The following is a 13,199-nucleotide window of genomic DNA, read 5'->3' as shown; positions in this document are numbered from 1 at the left end:
TATGGCCAGAAGAACGTTGGCGGGAACACCCGCCGAAGACCCGAGAGTTAAATTCTCTCTACACGCAGCACCTGACGAGGCCCGGCAGCATGCGCGCGGCGAACGCGGGAGCGACACACGGAGACGGCTCACTGCGCATGCGGAGGAGCCGGCCGCGCGGGCGGCAGGGCGCACCGCGCACGCGCCGTTCTGCTGGGCACCGCCCCTTTTTCTTAGGGCAGGTGAAAGGCGGCTACGCTTTCTCGCCCTCCCGCCCCGCCCCAGGCGTTGCCATGGGAACCCAGGGGCCACAGCAGGCCATTGGCAGCGCGGGCTGCGTGGTGTCCTCTGCAAAACTGGCGTCGGCGACCGCGGGAGGTCATGGAGCTTCCAAGAAACTCCGTCGACGAGACAAAGAAGAGGACAGGCCTGGGCCATTGCCGGCATTTCTTCTGGCTGGGCGTCATCTTCGACATGATGGGCGCGACGGCGCTGTTCGCGGGGGTCTTCATTGACCAGCCTCACTGCGAACTGCTGCTCTACCTGGGTTCCATCATCGTCTTCCTCAGCCTCCTCTGGTGGGTCTTCTGGTACGCCGGCAACATCAAACTGACTTACGAAGATGCCTGGAAGAGGCCCTCCACCACAGGGCTGAACACTCCAAGGCAGAACGTCAGCCACAACTTCTCTTTGAGCTTCTGCGACGTTTCCACCACCTTCAAGCGGATCCAGCAGCTGCGGGCCCGCAGGAGCCTCTTCCGAAGAGCTGGTCCTCTCATTATAACCGTCACAGGCCAGACAACAGAACGGATAGAAGAGGAAGACAAGGACAAAGACAGAATGAAAAGTATCAAGAAGAGTGATGCTGAAGACGGTGGCAGGGAGGATGTGGGCCCGGAACTAGAAGCGGTCCAAAGTTAAGAAGGAGTTTGCCCCCCAGGCCCTGATGCTGGTCCTTTGGGCCCCGAGGCTGGTCGACTGACGTTTGTTGAACGACTGTGGACCCAGGAGGTGGAGTCAGAATTCACTCCGTCTCCTCTGAACCAGCCTCTGCCTCCAGCCATCCTCTCACCTCAGTGGTCCCCTTGTCCTCTACGAGCCACCCTCCAGTCATTCATACCTCTACAAGCCTTCCTGCTGTCCCCTTGTCCTTTTCAGATCAGCCTCTGGATACCTCAGCTTCTAGGAACCTGACTATACCCCCGATGTTCTCACAGAGCTACCCCTTGGTATCTGTAGCCCTACAGAGCAATTTCCAGAATCTTTCTCTGGCCTCTCAAACTCAGCCTCAACCTGCTCAGGCTTCCCAAGACCAGGCTCTGGCCACCCTAGTCTCCCAAGACCAGGCTCTGGCCAGCCCCGTCTTTTAAAGCCCAACATGTGGGCCTGAGGGTCATCCCAGCTGTCCAGGACTTTCCAGCCTTGTATGAAAACCAACAGGCCCCCCCAGAGCAGTGCTTTAGTCCGAGAGATTGCTCTCAGCCAGTCTTCCCTTGCCCAGGAGATTCCTAAAAAGCCAGTTGCTCAGGCTTTGAAGCCTGCGCCACCAGCTAGCCAGGAACTAAGTCAGGAAGTCCCTGACACTGTGTTTCTGCTCCCCGAATCCCCAGCTCCATCTTCTCAGGGCCAACAGTCAGTGCCCCCTGAGACTGCATCTGTCCCCGCCTGGGAGAAGAACAGTCACCCTCTCTAGTACAGAACCAATCCCCAGCCATCCAAGTGGCCTCTCAGGCCTCTCCCAAGTAAGTGAGTGCCTTAGAAGGAATCTTCACCCATAGTATTGCTTGATTGCTCCCAGGATTGTGATCCAGCCATTTCCTCAACTCCTGTTTGAAAAAATTTAGTGGAGATGAAGTGGCCTTTTCCTTCAGTGATTAGATTTTTGGAACTTTGGTAGGTTTTTGAAACCTAGGGCCTTGAGCTATAATGGTTTACCTACTCCACCAGATACTAATATGATCAGTTGCTTTTATTTAGGTCTAGTCTGGAGAAGGAGGTAATTCACACTTCTTGGAGCCCTAAAATGGGGGAAGTGAGGAGGGATTGCAGTGTTTCTGAAACAAGATGATTTTAGGCGGTACAGAGACATAGCATTAAATAGCAGTAAGCCCTGCAGTAGGAATGTTATTCTCTTTCAATTTTAGTTTGAGGGTTAGTGATCTAGCACCTCCAAACGTTTTAGTAGGCAGCAAGTACACTCAGGATTTAATACCATTTGTGTTAATAAACTTATTTCAGTGGATAATGTCTATTTATGCCAAATGTTTTTCTATTTATAATAGTGATGGTTGCTTTTTGAAATACATTTAAGTAAAAAAATACTTTGCATGAGGCAACTTAAAGGTTAAAAAGTTAATTGTAGATGAAATTTGATTCTGAAGTTTGGAAAACATTCGATTATTTGTACTAAATCACATGAGCTTTCTACTAAATCACAAAACCCTTTGTGCTAACCTGTTTGATGAACTTTATGGTTAAAGCTGTTGAAGATGAATTCCACTTAACTCCCCAAGCCCCTGGCAATTAGAAAGGTAGAAAAGACCATGTGAACATCAGAATTGGTGCCCCTGCTTCTTTGTTGATTAAGTGCTGTCATAATAGTTTACCTCACTGAGTATCAATTTCCTGGTCTTTCTCTCTAATCCTGTTTCATAAGTTACCTGCATTTTAGTGGGGAGGACAGAAGAGTATGGGGCATTATGCTATGCTCCTTGTTGCTTAAATGTACCAACATATTATCCAAGATGTTCATCCTTATTTCGTATTGTTTGGTCATTCCCAACATATGCTAAAACTGAATATTAAGTGTTCTTCAAACTTCAAATTGTTAAAATATTTTCTAATTCTCTCTCTAGGTGTGTACACACACATATATATATTCCAAAGATAATCTGTAGAGGCAAAGCATTTTGGCTTTTTTGGTTTTGTATGATTTGAGCACTTAGATTCTAAAATGAAATACATTCAGTTATTTAGTTCTATTTAAAAAAAAAACAGCAAAATGCTAACAAATAATAATCGCAGAAGGATTTAGTATTACTGAAAAGGATGATTAATTTTTTTCCATTAATTCTATTTGTTCAGGTAATTCATATGATTGAAATAATTCTCCTTGTAATTCTCGAAGGAGACTTGAGCACTTACTAAGTGACAGGAATAAAGATGAAAGGATGCAGACGTTGCATATCACAAAGCTTATAGACTTTGTCATTTAACTCAAAGGAGTGACTCTAATGAGAACATTTTAAACGAAGAAAGAGAAAGAGTAGGCTGGTGCCTACTAATAATTCTTAATGGAAGAATTATTTTTTGACAGGAAGAGCATTTCGAATCATTCATTAACCAGACATTTATTGAATTTCTAACAAGCGGCAGGCATTATATTAGGCACTGAGGATCTAAAGCTAAAATGTCTCTGCTTTCCAAATGCTCACTGTTTACCAAAGGAAACTAAGATAGGAATAACGAACACAGGCTGATATAACAGAAGTCTAGTCAAAGTGCTTGCAGAATACAGATGTAGGATGGGTGAGGGATTTTTGAGTTGGATCCTAAAGTAGGTGTCTTTTGAGTGAAGAAGATGGGAAGATCATTGCACATGAAGGGAAAAGCATCAACAGAAAGGGACAGAGGTGGAACAATTGTGGTTTGTTGGGGACATATTTGGGAAAGGATAGCTATAGGCAAGGGTGCTTGGGATGCAGAAGTTGGAGAGTGACAGACAGACAGAGAGACAGACACACCAACCTCTGAAGGCTTTTTAAGCAGGGTATTTTGTGTTCTTAATTCTACCTGTGGGCTCTGTTATAAAGTAATGGCAGTAGGCCAGTAATTAGAGAATTGCCAAGGTCTCTTGCAGTTCTAAGCTGAAAATAGATTTCTTAGATGTTAGCAACAGTTTCTAACCAAAGCGTAGGCTCCATGGGTATTCATTTAGGAAAACACTTTCATGTGTTTATTTACTTGTACCTAACTTTTTTTTTTTTTTTTTTTTTTTTTTGCTACAAAGATGACATCAGGTAGAATAAACACCAAATGTTATGACATTTCTCTCTATGGTGGTAAAATAAGTACTTTCTAACATAGGGGTTGACAGATTTTCTATTAAGGCCCAAATGGCAAATATTGTAGGCTCTATGGCCAAAAAGCAAAATCAAGGATATTATGTGCCTCTTTATATACAACAAAAGAGAAAACTCCTTCTCCCCCTGTTTGCCTGGTGTAGGCAGTGCAGATGCTTTGACCCCAGTTGCATCAGCTGAAGTCATGCACCCGTCCAAGAGCAACTGGCCTGAGCAGGAGTGGCCTGGCTGGTCAGGCCCGCAGCCAACACAGTGTATTTCACTGTGCCCCAGTGGCATCCAGATCTGAGGGTGCTATTCTCTCAGAGAACCTGGCCATCTCATCTTGGCCTTCTGGCCTGAGGAGAGGCGATTTGCCGTGTCTCTGACTCCCAGATTGAGATTCTACTGTCTTGTGCCAGGCATTTGCCAACAGTGGAGTCTACAGGGTATATATAGGTGGTGATGCTTAGGCCCTGAGCAGTCCGCTGGCCAGACAGGCAGGTACTGGGTGCTCTAGGGGGAGCAGAGGTGGAAACTGATTGGACTTGGAGGCTCACTGCAATAGCTCGCAGTGATACAGAGTGGAGAGGGTGCATCTAGTGTGTAGAGGTCAGAGGTGCTACAAAAAACACTACAATAACAGGCTAGCCCCTCACAACATAGAATTCTCCAGCTCAAGCATCTTGTGTGAGGTCAAGAAACCCTGATCTAGAATAATAAAAATTGCTCTGTGGTTCATGAGGTACTTAAAAAAATCTGATTTTGATCCTCAGATGAATCTTTACCTCTTATATAGTAATCTACTAGACCATGAAGATCTTATTCATCTTTATTTTACTTACCTCTGTATTCCCATTTTGTGTCATCTTTGAATCTACACTCTTATGGGGAATTTATTAACAATAATAGCTGACATTTATTAGGTGTTTATAATACACTACACACTATAGTAAGCAATTCTCTGATATTATCTCATCCCTCACAACAATCAGAGGTAGGCATCGTTATTATCTTTACTTCAAGGAAGTTAGATTTTGTATTGAGAGGTTAAGTAATTTTCTCAATGTCACATTAATGGATGAGCTGGAAGTGATGTATAATTGATGTATAATTTGTTAAAAGGTATATATTATAAGCTTTAGTTATTAAGTTATTAAGAGCCTTCTTCTTAATCCTCTTAATTATAACTTGAGCTGTAATACTCTAGTCAATGGGTTACTTCTCTTGTTAAACCTCACTTTCAGAGAGAGAATGAAAATCAGCAACTCTTTAATTTTTTGTTACATTCTATGTTTATAAGTGTCATCTCAAATAAAAATTGCTTTTTTCTTTTCAGAACTCACCAATGTTTCTACAGATTTAAGTGCCAACTTTATAGAAGCATAGATACTTACATTAATCTATTTCGGAAACTGCCATCTGGAATCCTGGCCAACTCAGACCAGCAAACTTACTAGACACCTCTGCCAAATATATATGTTTCAGTATTAAGGAGAGTTTTCTAGTTCAGATAATAAAGTTATTCATTGCTGGGATTTTAAGCCATAATAAACTATGCCATTCCAAGTGAACTTTGTTTTAAAATAAGTTATTATTATTTTTTTGTAGATAGACTTCTCTCTTGTGAAAGCCTTCTAGTGTTCCAAATGGAAAGTAATGTCTCATGTACTCTGGGTGAAGATATAAATAAGTATAATTCCTAAGGAAATGGACATTGAAAATGCAACTCCTTGCATTTAAGGATATTTTGTGACCTGATTAGCTATCAGAAAGGGTAACAAAATCAATGCTTGATAGCATTCTACAACTTATATTTATATGTTCATTTGATTTAAGTAACATCTGAATTTCCCTTTGTCCCCAAGGATTTAAAATCTACTAATTTGATTGCATATTTTAATGCTTACAAAATTAAATTCTTTTGCGACTTCCTTCCTTTTATTATCTTTCTTCGAACTGATGGGTTGTTTATATAAGAATTTTCTAATACAGGGGTAGTTTCCTTTTGAAATTTCCAGCCACAGGCAAAGATACCTTTTTTAGGTATTACAATACTTTGGATCAAAACTTGCAAAATTTTAGCTGTTTTTATATGTCTTCTCCTTTTCTGTCCTACGCGTCAGTATTTCTATATTTATAAATTTCAAGAGTTAACTCAGGCCGGAAGACTTTTGCATTACAGATGCTTGGAGAAAGAATAATTGGAAGGACATTATGCTAAGTGAAATAAGTCACAACAGGACACATACCTTATGATTCCACTTAGATTTCTAGAAAATCAGATTCATAGTAACAAAGTAGAATGATGGCTGCGATGGCCTGGAGAGAGTGAGTAATGGGAGTTGTTTAATGGCATGGTTTCAAATGAGAAGAGTTCTGAAGATTGGTTGCACAACAGTATGAATGTACGTAGCACTGTTGAATTGTACACTTAAAAATGATTGAGATGCTAAATTTTATGTGTATTTTACCACAATTTTTAAAAAAATAATCAGATTAAATCAGCAATATATAAACCATATGACATTTATACATTTTTAAATAATAAATATATGCAAAATTGAGCTTCTATATATAAAATGCAGTAGGTAAGCGCAGTTGTTTTAAAACTCCAGAACTACAGTTAGGAACTTAGAGAAAAATCATCTTTAACGTATGGACTACAGAACAAAGGACTTGATGAGTGCAAAGGACGTTGTAGAGTGGGGGGAGGGGATGTGTGTGTGCGCGCGCACGTGTGCGCAGCGCCCCTTGTATTTGCAGGAACTACAGAAAATCCTTTTATCTTGCCATGGCTAATCGTTACTAATATGATTGAATTTTATCTTGGGTAAATAGAGGTGGCTCTTAAGAACTGTGGTTAGTGAATGTCAGGTGCTACCAACAGTTCCTAGAAGTAGAAGATTGTCATCCAGAAAGAAAAACAGTAACAGCTTTAATCATCGTAGTGAATATAGATGCTTATGTATTTTCAAAACATTAACCTTTTCTGGTTTATTTTTTCACATTTTAAAAGAAATGTTTTTATAGGATGAACAGATTTTTCAAATTTAAATCTTTGGCTAGGTAATATAATTCCATATTACAAAATTTTAAAAGTATAAATGGCACATGTTGAAATCTCATTACAATTCAGCACAGTGCTACTGATAGACATTAAAGATGTTATATTAATTTCTTATAAATCCTTTCATTTATATAGATTATATATATTCATTATATATATCATTCATTTATATATATAAAGCACTCATATATTCCAGTGTTTATATACTGTTCAGCACTTTGCTTTTTTCACTTAATATATATTGGAGATCTTTTCATTTTGAGAGTTAAAGAGCTTTCTTATTTTTTTATGAACATAGTACTCCATTTAGTGTCTGTATCTAAATTTGTTTCTTGTTGATGGACATTTTGGTTGTTTCTAATCTAATAAATGTTTTTAAGCAATAATAAATTTAGACCTAATAAATAGATATGGACCAATCAACTACTAACGATTGACCACTGATTTTAAGAATTCCAATGGCCATTTAGTCTACTTCTTTTCCTCTCCCCTCCAAAACTAACAAAAATCATAGTGACCTGCCTAAGATTGCATAGCTAGTTAACGGCAGAGGCAGGACTAAAATATGACAGCCCTGAATTTGAGCCCTCTTTCCAATAAATCAGTATAATTACAATTTTACTGAATTTTAACTAGTCTCCTTATCTTAGAGATTTGAAATTTAGCTTAGAAAAGATAATGAAGCATTTTACATTTCCCTTACCACCAGAACGTACTAATTTTTTGAGAGAGAGTACAGGAACATGTTTTTGGTATTTTTTTCTTTTCTTTCTTTCTTTTTTTTTTTTTTTAAGTGAAGTAGTTCTAAAAGCTGTACAGTGAAAAGTAAGTCTTTCTCCAACCGCTGACACCACTCCCATCCTCTCAGGCCTCTATGGCCATTTTCCAGAATCAGTCATTGGCCATTGTTATTAGCATCTGGTGTACCTATCTAGAGTCTGTACAAAACTCTATGTGTGTGTGTGTGTATGTGTATACATTTTCATATTATTGTTCTGTATCTTCCCTTTATTGCCCACCTTTATTAAAGTTTCTCTAAAGTTGTTAATGTGCAAGTTAAATCTGATTTTACAGGTTTGTAAACTCCTTGAAGTCTGCAATATCTGTCTGTCTGTCAGTCTGTTGGTCTGTCTATCTATCTCCCCACAGGATATGTAAAATATTCTGAAGTATTTTAGACTTAGTTTTATTCTTAGTAATTAAGGTTATACATGATATCATCATGAATAAGAATCAATGTGTGTTCTATTCGATACTCTTTTAAGCATTTGATTTAATATCTCTGGTACAGTGAAAACTCAGTTGTGAAAAGGCTAGAGATAATGACAGTAAAAAACAAAATAACAAAATTCAAAGTCTCATTTTGACCTTTGGTCTTACCCAAGATTTCTAAAGCTGGAGTTACTAAAACGTGATTAAATTTATTTTATTTAGTTCATATTAAGTGCTAGGTAGTACATGGAACACCAAGATGATTCTGTCTCTGCAGAAATCATTTCCTTTCTGAGTGCAACTTTAGACTCCATCTGATATAACTAAGGCTTCCAATACTACACAGTCCACAAACCCAATGTGACATCATTTTAAAATCTCCCACGGCTTGACTTTGCTGGACAAAATGGCATGAGGCCATTCATTATGATTAACAAAGTGTTACAGTACTTTTGGAAAAATAGGAATAGGCAGTAATTAAGAACTTAACTCATTTCAGCAATAGTCTGGTTTGATCAGCCTGAGAAAGGATATTTTTCTGGTTCTTGTTTCTGAGCTTGACTGTAGATGGTAAGCTGCTAGTTTAACCCTGTAAGCTAGATCAAGGCATAATGTTCTAGGGTCTAATGCTCCTTCTACTGTGCCATTCTTCCTCCTTAATGTGCTTTTATATCTGCCATACTATTTTTATAAATGGAGAAATGGGTCATATAACGATACAGTTCTAAGGCTTTCTTTATTCTGTTATAGAAGTAAATTTTTCATTAAATGATTTAATGTGTAGAAGATTTTCCAGTACAATTATCAGATTATACCATGGTGAATTGCTGTTAAAAATATATTACTTAGCCTGAAACTTAACATCCACTAAGCTTAGATTGCTATATCTTTTTGTCTTGCTTTGCAAAAGGTTTACTATACAGTAATCTGACTGTAAAGAAGAAGAAAGAATGAGTATTGGCATTACTAAAGGATTCCCAGACAGTTATTCATTTATTTCAGGAATCTAATTTTGGCTGTTTTCTCAACCGATCCACTTCATCTTAGCCACCACCAGCATCCTCTGAAAGGATATCACCTCACCCCTGGACTATTAACTAAAATTCTGAGAGATATCCCTTTTTCTGCTCTTGCTGTGGGATCTTGCACCTACTTTTCTCCCTGTCCTCAAAGCACTCTCCCCTTACAGCCTCATGGCCCTTTCACCATTAGTGAGTCTTAGATTTTAACTCAATTATCATTTTTTCTAGGAAACCTCCCTGAGCTCCTTAAAGAGGTTAATTCTGCCCATTATAGAACCACACAGTACCATGTGTTCTCCTTCAAAGGACTTTGTTAAATTTATATTTGATCATTATTTGTTTATCTCATTAGATAGCTAGCTCTATGAGGGCAAGGTCCATTAACATTATTATTTGCTGATCTTGTATCCCCAGTGCCTAGCACAGAGCCTGGTACCTAGGTGTTCAATAGATACTTGTTAAATAGATGAATGTAGATGTTAACTACTATTAGATCAAAAGTCTGTAGACAAAGATAAAGCTGAGGTTAGATAGTCCCTACTAGACCCAATTAGAAAGACAGATAAAACTAATTTCTGAAATTGTGCCGATAAAACAATAGAAAATGTTATTGAATCACAATTGAAGTCAGATACATTTGCCTTATGAGGAATTGTAGGGGGAAGTAAGGTGCTTTTCTCTGTAGCATCCTCTTGGGAAAAAATCTGAAAAACATTCCAAATAGGCATTAAGCAGCATGAGGTTCTTGTATATTACCACCATTGTTTTCCAACAGAATATGATAGTGATTTTTTTTCATGTTCCCCAAGAAAAAGATAAAAATGGAAATGTTATAACTTTACAATATAATTTTGTATATTATGTTTTACTTTTTTATTTTCTAATTGTTTCAAATATGTTTTGTGTCTTCAATTGGACTAAAAGTTTACTAAGGCTATGCTTTATACCACTGGTTCTTAATTTTGGCAGTATTGTCCCTCAGGGGACATTTATCAATGTCTGGAGACATTTTTGCTTGTCACAATGGGGAGGGGGGTAACAGTACTATCATCTGGTAAGTAGAGGCCGGAGATGCTGCTACCCCAAAATGCACGAGACAGCCTCTTTCCCTTATAAAGCATTACATTGTCTGACCTAAAATATCATTAGTGCCAAAGCTGAGAAATTCTGCTTTATACTTCTCTATAGTACTGGGACAAAGAAGGGTCTAAATAGTCTTTAGAGAAGATAGATATAAATATAGATATAGATATAGATATAGATATAGATATCTATCTATATATGTATACACACATACAATTGAGATCTTTTATTTATGAATGGAGTTTTTATAATAATTGGCTCATAAAATAATCATTGACTTTTTGGAAAGAAGGAACAAATGGAAAATCTACTATTGATTTTGCTATTTAGAGATTATTGATCTAGATCTTCCCTACATTAAACCATTTGAAAAACATCTGTTGAGCAGTTATAGTGACTCTTATCCACAGGAAAGGTTAATTTGAGGCCCCTTTGTCCAATATGACCTTACTTCTCTAGACTGGGTTAGAGAAAGGCACAAGACCCAAACTTGGCCAATGAGTTCTTTTCTGATGCCTTAAGGTATCCTTGTGTCCTTAGAACAGATTTTCTTTTTCTGGTTAAGCTAGCCTGAGACAGTGTCTGTTACTTTCAAGCCAAGAGTCTATAACCAACAGAATTACCCTAGCAATGATTGTAAAATTCATCTCTAGGGGAAGGCTGCTCTTTTGAAAAAAAAAAAATAGTTTAATGGGTCTTCTGGGTATATGAAAGTAAAGCAAAAATTCATTCTAGAATGAAGAAGTTCAGAACAATTATAAACAACCGTAATGCACAGTGAGATAAAAGGATGACTTCGTCATGGACCAAGCTGGGTCTTTTGCAGGTAGCCCGTTAATGCTTGTTTGCCTTATTGTTTTTGCTTTTGGAGGGTGGTCCTTATTTTCTTTGATTTGAACTGGAGTCAGAAAGAGTTAGGAGTCTGGGAAAGGCAAGACTGGATAAAGGAGGCTTTCATCCTGTTAAGGTGAGTTGGCCTGTGGAACTGGGGGACCGAATAGAGAATCTCCAATGAAGAGACATGATCAAACAATTTCAACAGTGAATTATGCTATTTAGTTTTAAGATTTTTCTTGAAAGCTCAGGCTTCCATTGAAAAAAAAAATTTAAACATGGCAACCTAGTCTTAGCTATGCTTTAGAAAATTAGAGAAGGACTTGTATTCAAGCTTGAGAATATATTGCTGAGAATGTATATTGGCACAACTTTGAAAGCTCATGGTTTCTTGTATACCCTCCAAGCCAGCAATTTTACCCTAAAAATATTCTCACACATGGTTCCAGAGACTATTCATAACAATGCACATAATAATGGGGGTGGAGGAAGGAGACAATCAAAATGTAGGGAAAATGGATATATAAATCATAGTGTGGATATATAAATAAGGGAATGTTATATGACAGAATAAAATACAGCTACGTACAACAGGAATGGATTGTAGAAACAAAACTGAAAACTAGCAGCAGTATAATATGGCATGGAAATAATTTTATCTAATTAAAAGTCAAGCAAAAATAAGTAGTATATCGTTCAGCGCTATATGTAATTACATAAAAACAAGTTTAAACTTTTAAAAAATTAGGGTAGTGATTACTTTTGGGAAGAAGCAAGGAGAAGGGATCTGGGAGGAGCACACAGGAAGCTTCAATAGTACAGGTTAATGTTTCATAAATTGGGTGGTACATTAACAGGTGTTAATTTTATTATGTTTTCAATATACATTACTATATTTTATACATGACAGACTTGAAAGAATAAAGTGACTGCCAAATTGCTTGACAATACAGAGTTCTACTGATAGTATGAGATGAACTGTGATTAAAATTTTTTTTTTTTCCTTTGGGGGTGGAGGAGAAGAGAGTCTCATTCGAACAGTTGTCTTGAAGCATCTCTGTGAGCTAGGGCACAATTTCCTCTACTCTTGAGACATTGATGATTTATTTCTACCCAACGTTCCGCAGGAACTCTAAAGCAGCAAATGGACGAGAAGAAATAGTGGGACCGCGTGGAGGCAGCAGAAAGACCGTTACTGATTTTACACTGTTGCAAAACAGAAGTGTTTTATATTTAAATAGTTGCAGCTGGTATAATGTATTTTTGATAGTTCTATAGTTTCCAAAGGTAGCACCATTTTCCCCTCTTAGAAACTGAGGGGAGGGTCAATCCCTCTTTTCCCTCTACCCCCCAAACCCCGAGCCGCGCCACCTGCTGTACCCTATGCCTGGAAGACCCTTCGCTGCTTTGTTGGTCAGCTTTCTGTACCTTCTTCAAAATTTTAAGTTCAAGGGTTAACGCCTCTTGGAAACTGTCTCCTCTTCGATTTCTCACGTCAGCATCACTACAGCTCTGAGGTTTGGGGGTAAGTCACTTGGTCAAGCCTGTTTCCGTGAGGATAAAATAATCTTTGGTGTCTGTGAGGATAGAGCAGTGGGTATAGAGCCCTGGATCCTGAGTCAAGCAGCTTAGTTCGAATCCCCAGGCCGCCCCATTTGAGGGTTTGGGTTAATCACAGGGCCTCAGTTTGTTCAGTTTGACCGAGGGATGCTTCGACTCCAACACGTTAATACTCGAGGAACCAACCCAGCCACCGCTTAGCACCTCCCAGGTGTCCGGCCTTTTCTTTGAGATCCTCAGGGCTGGACACAGCCGGCTTTACGGGTCTCAAGTCTCCGGGAGCATACTAGACACCGCTCTCTGCCTCACACTTCGCTAGGTGGAGAAAGTCTTTCAAGGAGAAGGGGCGCGGGGAGGAGCAAGTGTTTGCGGCGCTCT

General features: G+C 38.9%; 1 pseudogene; it reads left to right on the top strand.

Annotated features, from left to right (window-relative positions):
- The first annotated feature begins 272 nt into the window (after positions 1-272).
- On the top strand, positions 273-2,182 carry LOC107518191 (annotated as a pseudogene).
- The last annotated feature ends 11,017 nt before the right edge of the window (positions 2,183-13,199 follow it).

Source organism: Rousettus aegyptiacus, unplaced genomic scaffold (genome assembly GCF_014176215.1).
Source record: "Rousettus aegyptiacus isolate mRouAeg1 unplaced genomic scaffold, mRouAeg1.p scaffold_m13_p_8, whole genome shotgun sequence".
NCBI lineage: Eukaryota > Metazoa > Chordata > Mammalia > Chiroptera > Pteropodidae > Rousettus > Rousettus aegyptiacus.
This window is presented reverse-complemented; position numbering and strand designations above follow the sequence as displayed.